The sequence below is a fragment of the Melanotaenia boesemani genome, chromosome 3 (genome assembly GCF_017639745.1).
Source record: "Melanotaenia boesemani isolate fMelBoe1 chromosome 3, fMelBoe1.pri, whole genome shotgun sequence".
Taxonomy (NCBI): Eukaryota; Metazoa; Chordata; class Actinopteri; order Atheriniformes; family Melanotaeniidae; genus Melanotaenia; species Melanotaenia boesemani.
The window spans coordinates 12,710,733-12,722,372 of record NC_055684.1 but is presented as its reverse complement, the minus strand read 5'-3'; the positions used below and the strand labels follow the sequence as shown (position 1 = coordinate 12,722,372).

The 11,640-nt window shown below is 40.1% G+C and overlaps 2 long non-coding RNA genes across 3 annotated transcripts; one reads left to right on the top strand and one right to left on the bottom strand.

The window, feature by feature from the left end:
- Positions 1 to 7,048: 7,048 nt before the first annotated feature.
- Positions 7,049 to 8,594, bottom strand: LOC121636306. Its single transcript, XR_006009711.1, has 3 exons — positions 8,547 to 8,594; positions 8,349 to 8,457; positions 7,049 to 7,097 (listed from the first exon to the last, which is right to left on the bottom strand). It is a non-coding gene; the product is annotated as an uncharacterized LOC121636306 (long non-coding RNA).
- A 735-nt stretch (positions 8,595 to 9,329) lies between these two features.
- Positions 9,330 to 10,873, top strand: LOC121636303. 2 transcript variants are annotated; one of them, XR_006009707.1, is made up of 3 exons: positions 9,330 to 9,365; positions 10,435 to 10,499; positions 10,842 to 10,873. It is a non-coding gene; the product is annotated as an uncharacterized LOC121636303 (long non-coding RNA). The 2 variants fall into 2 exon arrangements; XR_006009708.1 differs by lacking the exon at positions 9,330 to 9,365 and adding an exon at positions 9,374 to 9,411.
- Positions 10,874 to 11,640: the final 767 nt, after the last annotated feature.

Genomic DNA, 11,640 nt, shown 5'->3' with positions numbered 1-11,640 from the left:
GTATTACAGTGTATTACAAATGGAAGTTCATGAATCCCACGAGTAATTCCAATAATATCTGATATGTGTCTTTAACAAAACAATGTACACACCAGGCAGACCAACATGTTAACTTTTATTCAGATATTAGTCTTGATTTGGGGCTGATTTGTGTGCATATTCAATTAAATGGAATAGTACATTATCTAACTAATCCTAGCCTCTGTCTGACTGCTGTAGTAGGATCTACTTTAAATCAACTAAGTGCTCCACCACATCTTGGTATAAGGCTTTTTATAGGCTACATCTTCTTATTTATACACCAAATATGTGATGAGTGGTATGTGATGCTGGGCAGTGAGTATAGATTCATGTTTGAGGTTCTAAAAAACACACATGCAGCCAAAGTTTCTTCTCTCACCCTGGACACAAGAAACAGTTTTAAGCTGCCTTCAAGTTATTTCAGTTTAGTCAAGTTCAAGTTTTCTTTTCATGCAAAGAAACGATGCAAATTATGCCATAACACAAGGCCACCCACTAAATACAGATTTTTTTGTTTGTTTGTTTGTTTGTTTGTTTGTTTGTTTTTAGGTGATAAAACTAAAAGTCTGCAGACTGTCTTTTTTTTTCTATCTAGATTTAATCTAGAGAGGTGAAGAGAGACAAGATTTTGGAGTAGGGAAGTAAATAAACATTTTAGGAAATAAGCTCTGCTGATTTACCAGGCTGAGCGCATCCTTGGTGTGAGATACAGACTAATAGGTCATTACTGCACCCAAACTTTTCAAAAAACATGGGAAATGAGAAACTGAGGGACATCTGTGCATGCATGTCATGTTATTTCATCGGGCACAAGACATACTTTAATTTCATTGACTGGAAGATTCCAACTTGTTAAAGAGGAAGAGGACACTTTGCTTTCACTTTTCTAATCAAACAAGGCTGCAATTCATGAAACTTGACTCTTTCAATTCCCAGAGAAACTACCGGGGGGTATACTGAGTCTACCGGCCAACGAGGTTTAAACTAACTTTCTGTGTGCAGACAAGACAGTAGATACGACAGAAAACAGCTACCAGTTTGTGTGTTCTTGATGTGTCACTGACTGCACCATGTGGGGGAATCACAATTAAGGTGTTAACAAGGATTAGTCACCACAAGCTCCACGGGTCTACTCACGAGTGTCACACATCCGTTTCGGTGTAACCAATGTGAACGTGATGCGCTTCAACCAATTAAACTCGTAAATGGTGAGAGACGAGTTGGATGCTGAATGGTGGTGAAAAATAAAAGCTAACAAAAGACATATTTAGACAACGCTGCCATCTGCTGGACATATTAACTATCAGTCTAATTAATTCTGCCGTTTTGAGGTTGTAGACTGCTTTTCCTTGTTTTAACACAATTTAATTCAGGGCATCCACTCCTTCTGTTTGGTTTATTGGCTGTCAGAGTCAGTGTAGGGTCTCCACTCCTTTAGAAATTTGCCTGGATTCTAATTGTGGTTGTAGAACTGACTTAGAGGACATTTTGAGGTGAAGCAGGTAACTGGAATTGCTACAACTGCCTTTAGGAACTACAGCATCGGTTGTGTCAGTTTGCTAAGAATTACATCTATAATTTGCATTAAATAAATCCATCAAGTGTAAAATGTCTCAACATCGGGCTTTACTGAATAAAAGCAGCGTAAGCTTTATGAATCAAAATGCACTTTTTCTTATACTGAACAGCAGAGGGCAGCATCTGTCTGTTTCAGCATTACAGTCAATCATTATTGGAAAAATGAGCACATGCTCAGTCACTTTTATGACTCAACAACACTTTACCTGATAGTATGGTTTGGTTTAGTGACTGTATAATTATGCAATAACTTTAAAAGTTTAGTAAATTATTCTGAGGAAACCCTTTCTTATTTCAGCAGTATTAATAATACATTTTTTGCTCTTGGTTTCAGACAAACATATAGTTTAGATTATTCTGATGAAGTAGTTCCCGCTTATTTAAAGTCATTCCAATCATATCAACTTGACGAATATGGTGCTGAGTAATAAAGGTAATTTTTCTATTTTGTGAACTACCGGTACACATAATATATTATAATTCTATCCTTTTACTCTGGGTCATTCTGTGTTTTATATATAAAAACTACAGTAAATTTCCATTAAGGCTGTCATTCTATGCAGATTCTCAGACATCTAGATAATGATGACCCAAAGTGCTTAAACTAAGGGCAGCTGGAACTCTTGTTTGATTCATGAAGATGTTTACCTACCATCCAAAATTCATCTTCACTACTGATTGTTGGTAGGTTCAAGTTCCACGAGTGACAATCCTAGAGTAGTCATTTTGTCCCTCAATTTTCGAACCTTAATCAGAACAGATTTGGGACACTGCTTACAACATAAATAAAACAGAATGCAACAATTTGCTAATCTCATCTATCCATATTTTATTCCCAATAGAACATAAACAACATAGCAGAGGTTGAAACTGAGACATTTCACCATTTTATGGAAAATATTAGTTAATTTTGAATCTGATGGCAGCAAAAGATCTAAAATAGGTTGAACAGGGGCACCAAAATGCTGAAAAAGTACAAATCAAAACAACTGAAGGAGGATTTGACAACTAATTAGGTTAACTGGCATCAGGTTAGTAACAAGACTGGTATAAAAGGAGCATTTTAGAGAGGAAGAGCTGCTCGCATGTAAAGATAGACAGAGCTTCATCAATCTGAGACAAACTTCTAACAATTTGTGGAACAATTAAAAATGTTCCTCAATATTATGACGATCCCACCTTCAACAGTGTATAATGTCAACAAAAGATTCAGAAAATCTTGGAGGAATCTGTTGCAAATGGGGGCAAGGATGAAGGTCTAAACTAGATGCTGGTGATAGATGGGCCTGCAGGGCAACACTGCATTAAAACAGACATGACTCTCTACTGGGAAATCACGCATGGATTTCAGAAGACTTCCAGAAATCACTGTCTGTGAACACAGTTCACTCTAGAATCCACAATGCAGGTTACAGCTTGATCATGCAAAGAAGAAGCCACATCTGAACACGACGCCGTCTTCTCTGGTCGCAAAAACTCATTTAAAAGATGGTCTGAAGCAAAGTGGAAACCTGTTCTGGGTCAGATGGATGAAAATGTGCAGCTGAGATGAGAAAATGTACTTTCATATCTGCAAAAGCTCCAGCAACATCTGCTGCCATCCAGACAACCTCACAGCAGCATGGCTTCACGAGGGAAGAGTCCGGCTGCTGAACTGGCCTGCCTGCAGTCCAGACCTTTCACCAATAGAAAACACTTGGAGCATCATGAAACCAAAAATCCAGCAACGAAGGTCAGAACTGCTGAGCAACTAGAATCCTGCATCAGACCCAGAATGGGACAACATTCACAATCTTGTGGGTTATTAAAATATGCATGTGTGCATGTTACCTCACTGGGGATCAGCCTACACCTCCTAGCAACTATACAAATATAAATTATACAAAAATACATCTGATTAGTCTTCAAGAAATTTTACATGAGCTTATAATAAAATTGTAGCTTAAATTACTTAATCATTTAAAAAAAATATTTCCAATATTTTTATTTATTTTGCTCATCGGTACATTTTATTATAATTTTATAAACATTTATTTCAAGAATTTATGTTATTGAGTTTTATTCATATTTCATATTGCCCTACAATAAAGATATTAATGCACATGTGCAATCTTGTGATTTTCCTTAAAGGAACACCATCATCTAATGGTATCGCATGGACAGGAAACATTTTGGTATCGCTTATTGCTAATAAGAATTTTCAACTTCTGATTTTCGTCCAATAATCAACTAGATGAATGCTGATGAGAAGTTGCTATTAACATCAAAAAAACAGAAGAAATGAGAGTTTCCCTGTTCTGAGGTACAGGACATGCAGCACGCTTGTGCTTGAAGGTTGGTTGGAGATAAAGACAAGGGAAGCTGGATAACAACTCTGAGCTACTTCTCCCTGTAGATTTAAATAATAAAATCATAAAATCAGTTAATGATGTATTTTTCAGACACAAGAGGCCAAAACAAAGTTAACAATAAGTTCACGCACGAAACACTTTGCTTCCACAACAGAAAGAGAATTTTATTCATGTCCACTTTTATATTCTTTCTAACTTGAGTTCTATTCTAAAATATAATTTCAGAAGAGTGAAACTTGACACACACGGACACACACACTTCAACAATAGGCTTTTTGGATAGACACAAACATCTGGATTCTCTTCACACACACAGTGACTGCGTGTTTTGATGCATGCCTTTGTGTGTAATCATGAATATGATGTAAACTCTGCATGTGTGTGTGTGTGTTGTGTGTGGTGTTTTAACCACTACCCACTTGTTGCCCAGTAGTTAGTTCTCCAGATGTGTCCCTCTCTTCCCATTTCTCCTTCATACTGGTTTTTAATTTGCTGTTGCACTCCTGTTTGTTTTGTGTGCTCTCTTTGCTTATTACTGAATATTGATGAGTATTTGATATTTAGGGTAATGTCTAAAACATTTCAAATAAAACGGATGCTCATTTTGTTTTTGTCCTCGTTGTTCTCACTGAAGACATTAAAACTGACATGCATCAACATCATAAAAGCAGAGTTCAGAGCAAGCTGTAAAACCAAGTCTAGTTCACAGAATACTCAAAAATTGCCTTTGTCGTGACTCATTTTTACCCAAACTGTTTTTGTAAAACCAGCTATTTAGTTAGTTCCATGTTTAAAATTAGTTTTTTTCTGGAAAAAAAAGCCAATCCACTCACAACATAGCATGATTAGACTGAGTATCATTAATGATCCCAGGCTTTGGCTTCATTACTTCAGTATACAAGTAGGGAACCTCCCTGAGACTGAGTCAATGGGGGCTTGCACTTATTTTTTTCTCTTGTAACCAAGAAATTGCTGCTACTCTGCTGTCCTAAAGGATTTCCTAGATGTTTAATAAAATAACACTAAAGGATTGCTTGTAGTAATAATGGGCAAAATTTCAGGCATAGTCATGAATGGTGATAATCATAATTAATTTGTAGCTGTGTTAAATCTGATTAAAACTTTAATCATATGTATATATATATATGTATATATATATATATATATACATATATATTGTTGGGAAAGGGATAAAATGACTTGCCTATAATTTTTTATTGCTTTGTAAATTTTAACTGGTCTTTTTCCCTTTTGTTGTACAGCTCTTTAAGAGGTGTGTGAAACTTGGTGAGGAAGCACTAAACAAAAAAGACCTCAACTACTTGAAGGGAGCGATGCTGACTTCGTGATAATGACGAAGACTGTAGTGATGAGAAGACAAATACAAATATGTCTCCCTAAAGTGGCGCTCCACATGGCTTACCAGGGTCACAAAAACATGCCAGCAAACACTAGACGACAAACCAGAATAGGGATGTGGAGCCCAGGTCCGTTGCACTTCAGACAAGGTGCTGGGTTTTAGGTCAGCCACCTCCTTCTCAGAGTGGCTACTGGTGCAACAAGGCAGTACCACTGACTTGGACACATAAAAGAAGAAACATTTTTGCTGGTGTTGTATTTTTGCTAGTGAGACGTTTATATGGTGATGTTCTAAAATGAATGCTTGCTATTATCCATTTGCAACATTTAATTTTCATTTAAATTTTTGATGTGAAATGCTTCTCTTAAAAAAAAAAAACACACATGAAGACCCTTGCATCAAATTTTCTCTTAAAACAAAATGTACAATATCTTCACAATCATAAATAGCAGTGTAAAGTACATGAGAATATCTGGAAATACCCTGAAAGGATATCTCTAGCTACGATACTCTCTGAAAATGGGCTTTGACTAGTATCTGACATCCGGAGTGAATCAAACTACAAATTTAGTGACATTTCTCGTGGGTATCAAATGATCGATCCCCTGTGTCAACAGATAAACTGTCAATTAGTTTACCCTCAAACAACCCTTGAAACATTGTAAGTGTGCTTTACCATTCATTAAGAAAGAGGGGACTTGATATGAGTCATAAACAAAAAGTTTATTTAAAAAAGTATTCAGTGTGAATTTTTACATCTTGTTTATGAAAAAAGGCGGCTATTTAGTCACAACAGGAGAGCAGAGAGTTCTCGAATCTGATAAGATATAGATTTGTGTATATACATATACCTTTGTAAACATGAACAAAAATGGAAGAGGTTGGCCTATTGCCTTAAAAATATTAACTATTAAAAACTAAGAATTCTTTCAAAGCAGCAAAGTGATCCATGACTCCTCATCGAAAGTCATTCATGTTCCTGACAAGCTCCCTCTCCATGGAGCATGGCCAGAGCATCTGATGTTCCTGGCCCAGTTGCAGATGCCATACCTGACACCATATTTATAAATTTATTTCCCTCAAATGGCTGATAATTAAATAAAAAAACTGAAAATATTTTCTTAAAACAAATATCAAAAAGAACCTAAACTGAATTATCCAATGAAACTGAATAATTAATATCAAAGATGAAGAGCTCTTACAGATATATTCTTAATACAAAATTTCTTTTACAAATAAGAACTATAATATTGAGATAATACTAAACTCTATAACAGATTGTTTCCTCTGCAGGTGTGAAGTAAAAATCCTCCTGCTTTACACACTTGTTTCCACCCAAAATATAAAAAGACAATCACTTTCAGATTTTACAGCCACAGCAGAAACATTTAATCAGACAGATTTAAATGCATTAAAATCCAACAAAATGATGAACATCTCATTCTTAAGGTTTCTCTTTCACGATAACACTTGTGGAATGAGCAGAAATTTTTTAACAATTCAAATTCAGAAAGTTTCATTTTATCAGAACAGTTTGAGCTTCAAGTCCAGTGAAGAAGTCCGTGTGAAGGAGCGCTCCCAGTCGGAGGAAGGATGGGGGTGTTGATGCTGAGTGTGGAGGTGGAGGAATGGAAGCAGGAATAATGGGATGCACAGTTGTGGAGGAATGGCTCTTCTTGATCTGCTGCCTGATCTGGATGTCTGTGAAGTCCAGCTGGGTCTGTTTTGACTCTGCATGGGACTTGACCATCGTCTGCCTGATCACTGATGAACTTCCTGAAGTCGGCCTGAAATGAAACAAAGATGGAATCAATCAAAGAAGGACGGCTAGTGTGTCGGTGGTTGAACAAATCAGTCAGCGAAAAGGTCACAGGAAGAGAAACGATCAGTTCAAAGAAAGGCTCATTTAAACAGGAACATTTCCCTCACATGAAGCTTTCTGTCATCAACACCTCCCTTAGCTGGAGATGGGAGGAGGAGACTGCAGGAGGAGGTGAGGCTGGATGGTTCTGGAGGTGATGGTAAAAGCAGCAGGTGGAGGTTGAAGGTGGATTTCTCTTCCTGGATGTGGATGCTTTGCAGGTTGACGGCAGAGACTGCAGGTGGAGCTTCATGTACAAAGACAGAAAGATGATGGAGGCTGGAGCTGAAGAGAGGATGTTACCATGGAGACCATTCAGGTGGCGGTTCAGTCTGTAGAAGATGTGTTTTCAACAGTGTTAAGTTAGAAAGTTCATGAAAGGATGGAGGTGGTTTTACTGATGGGTGGATGGTAGAGTCTGCAGGTGAAGATAAAGGTGAATTTTACCTGGAAGGGGTGATGCCTGAAGGTGGAGGCTGAAGATGGATTTAGTTTCTTTCTTGATGCCAGAGGTTGCAGGTAGAGTTGGATAGTGGATTTTTCTTCCTGGATGTGATGCTGTGCAGGTGGATGGCAGAAAACTGCAGGTTGAGCTGTGTCATTTTAAAACTGAAAGACAAATAAAGATCTTGAGTCAAAGAAGAAGGTGGAGGACTTTATCAGCCAGGATGCAGGTACAGAGGAACATAAAAATACCTCAAGTTAATGGAGCTACATGGAAGATGAGATGGGGCTGAAGAGAGGATGTTACCATGGAGACGATTCAGTTGGAGGTTCAATCTGTAGATTTGTTTCTAACAGTGTAAGTTGGAAGATGGGCTGCATGGAGGTGTGGGGGTTAGCACTGCGGCCTCCCAGCAAGCAGGTTCCTGGTTTGAAGCTCGACTGGAGCCTTTCTGTGTGGAGTCTGCATGTTGTCCCGGTGCTTGTGAGGCTTCTCTCCGGCTACTCTGGCTTCTGAGTGAGCGTGGATGGTTGTGTCTCTGTGTGTTGCCCTGTGATGGACTGGTGACCTGTCCAAAGGTGGACCCTGCCCTCTTGTCTGGTAACTGCTGGGACAGGCTCCAGCCCCCCCACCATGACCCTACAGTTGAATATAGGGTACAGACAATGGATCACTCAAATTTTCTGAAGGTGGATGGCAGAGGATGTGGGTGGAGACTGAAGGTGAAATTACCTGGAGGCTGGTGGCAGAAGGTGGAGGCTATAGGTGTGTTTTGTGGAGATTCATCAAAGAGGTTAAAGATGGAGACTGTAACGGTTCGAGCTGGAAACCTGAGGATTCGCTAAAGAGAGAAAAAATAAATTATAATTAAATTATAAAAACTAAAGACCTTCTATTTCTCTGAACATGAGGGACACTTCCTCTGTTTACCTTGAGTCTTTGACACAATGTCCTCCTCAGTCAGGACGTCTCAGGCACCGGGAACCCCCGGCAACCGGGAAAGAAAAGAGTATTGTACAGGTTTACTCACGTGGCACAGAAATGACTTGTTAAATATACAAAGACGTTACCATGAAGAACATTTGATGGTGTGTGTCCATCACAAGGATGGAAGGTTGATTCTTACCTTTTGCACAATTCTGTACAAAAGTCCTGGAGCCACTCCAAAAAAAAAAAAAAAAAAAAAAGGCAGAAAAAAAGCAGAGATTTACTGAAACACGTTGGCTGCTTCTTGTTCTCTTCTCTGTTAACATGATTCTACATTTCTTCAACAATGATTACATCCAGGCTCTGGGGAGGATTCATCCCTCCATCAGACCTGTTACCACTGATTTTCAGTCCAGTTCTGCTGGTTCATCCTTTAAGTTAGGAGCCTTTATACACCTGAATGATTCAGAGGTCAGTGTTAAGAGGCAAACACCACATAATATGAACAAACAAACACATAAATAAAACAAACACATTCCTCTTAAATCATTCAGGTCCAAGAACTGGATTGAAAATAAGTTAAAAAGCAGCCAACGTCTAAAGAAAAGCTCCAGACCTTCAGAAAGCCTGGACAACCTGATGATAGAGGACAGTAGAAAAGTGACAGCTTTAAATGTTTCAGGAAAGTTGAACTTGTCTTAAGCAACAGAAACTCCTGCTCAAGACAAGGTCAACGTTGGAGATGGAAAGGACAGAAAAAGGAGTGGCTCAAGACTTTTGTACAGTACTGGTGTTGGAAGAAGAAGGTGGTGGTTCCTGCAGGTGATCTTCTTCCAGATATGGTGATGTGATGGTGGGTGCCCTGCAGGTGGGAGACAGGAGTCACGTGATGTCGTAGACTGATGGTAGAGGCTGCAGGTGGAGGCAGGAGGCCGGGTTCAGCAGATGGTGGTGGCTACAGGTCGAGACTGAAGGAGAAAAACTCACTGAAGAGAGAAAAAGTAAATTAATAATTAATTATAAAAACTAAAGACCTTCTATCTTTCTCTGACACGGGGACACTTCCTCTGTTTACCTTGAGTCGTTGACACAATGTCCTCCTCAGTCAGGACGTCTCAGGCACCGGGGAACCCCCGCACCGTGAAAGGAAAGAAAAGAGTATTGTACGTTTACTCACATGGCACAGAAATGACTTGTTAAATATACAAACGTTACCATGAAGAACATTTGATGGTGTGTGTCCATCACAAGGATGGAAGGTTGATTCTTACCTTTTGCACAATTCTGTACAAAAGTCTGGAGCCACTCCAAAAAAAAAAAAAAAAAAAAAAAAGTGCAGAAAAAAAAGCAGAGATTTACTGAAACACGTTGGCTGCTTCTTGTTCTCTTCTCTGTTAACATGATTCTAACATTTCTTCAACAATGATTACATCCAGCTCTGGGAAGGATTTCATCCCTCCATCAACCTGTTACCACTGATTTTCAGTCCAGTTCTGCTGGTTCATCCTTTAATTAGGAGCCTTTATACACCTGAATGATTCAGAGGTCAGTGTTAAGAGGCAAACACACATAAATTGACAGAACAAACACATAAATAAAACAAACACATTCCTCTTAATCATTCAGGTCCAAGAACTGGATTGAAAAATAAGTTAAAAAAGCAGCCAACGTCTAAAGAAAAGCTCCAGACCTTCAGAAAGCCTGGACACCTGATGATAGAGGACAGTAGAAAAGTTGACAGCTTTAATGTTTCAGGAAAGTTGAACTTGTCTTAAGCACAAAACTCCTGCTCAAGACAAGGTCAACGTTGGAGATGGAAAGGACAGAAAAAGAGTGGCTCAAGACTTTTGTACAGTACTGTGTTGGAAGAAGAAGGTGTGGTTCCTGGCAGGTGATCTTCTTCCAGATGATGGTGATGGTGAATGGTGGTTCCTGCAGGTGGAGGGCCGTAGGCCGGTGTTTCAGAGCCGATGGTGGTGGCTGCAGGGTGGAGGCCAGAGGCCAGTGTTCAGGAGCCGATGGTTGGTGGCTGCAGGGGGAGGCCGGTGTTCAGCCGATGGTGGTGGATGCAGGTGAGGCCAGAGGGCCAGTGTTCAGCCGATGGTGGTGGCTGCAGGTGGAGGCCGGTGTTCAGCACGATGGTGGTGGCTGCAGGGTGGAAACGGAGGCCAGTGTTCAGACCGATGGTGGTGGCTGCAGGTGGAGGGCGGGAGGCCGGTATTCAGTCCGATGGTGGTGGCTGCAGGTGGAGGTGGGAGCCGGTATTCAGCCGATGGGTGTGGCTGCAGGTGGAGCCAGGCGTTCAGCCGATGGTGGTGGCTGCAGGTGGAGGCGGCATTCAGCGATGGTGGGTGGCTGCAGATAAAGCCGGTGTTCAGCCGATTGGTGGTGGCTGCAGGTGGAGGCCGAGTCCAGTGTTCAGACCGATTGTGATGGCTGCAGGTGGAGGCCGGTGTTCAGTCCGGTGGTTGGTGGCTACAGGTGGATATGGGAGGCCGGTGTTAAGCCGATGATGGTGGCTGCAGGTGGAGGCCAGTGTTCAGAGCCGATGGTGGTGGCTGCAGGTGGAGGCTGGTTAAAGTTAACACACAGAACAGATTGTGAAACACAAAGCTGCTGTGGTGACATCTGCCCACCAGCTCACACATACAGTAACACATTCTTCAATTATAGGAAAGAGTTGGGGAACGGGACCATGTTCACCTGTTGACTTTGATCAGTTACAGCTGACCAGCTTTTATCATCAAAAAATGTTTCATGTCATTCATCTTTAGACAAGAAATCTTCTGTTTAATCTGAACATATTGTGGTTTTGGAATTTTTGTCTGACTTCATTTGTTTATTAATTGGATGACCTTAAAATCCTTTAATTATTAACTGAACCAGGTTTTTTATGATAAGAAGACTTGCTGTGGACCAACTATTTACTGGACTACTTTCACTGGACCCTTGCTGATGGAACAGGGCCGCATTTTTGTTGTATCATCTGCTACAGCTTCAAAGATAAACTGCTTTGGGGACTGGTCAGAGAAGGTGTTAAGTGAATCTTCGGATATGATTGTAGGCTGGAATGATATAGATCAATCACATCTCAGTA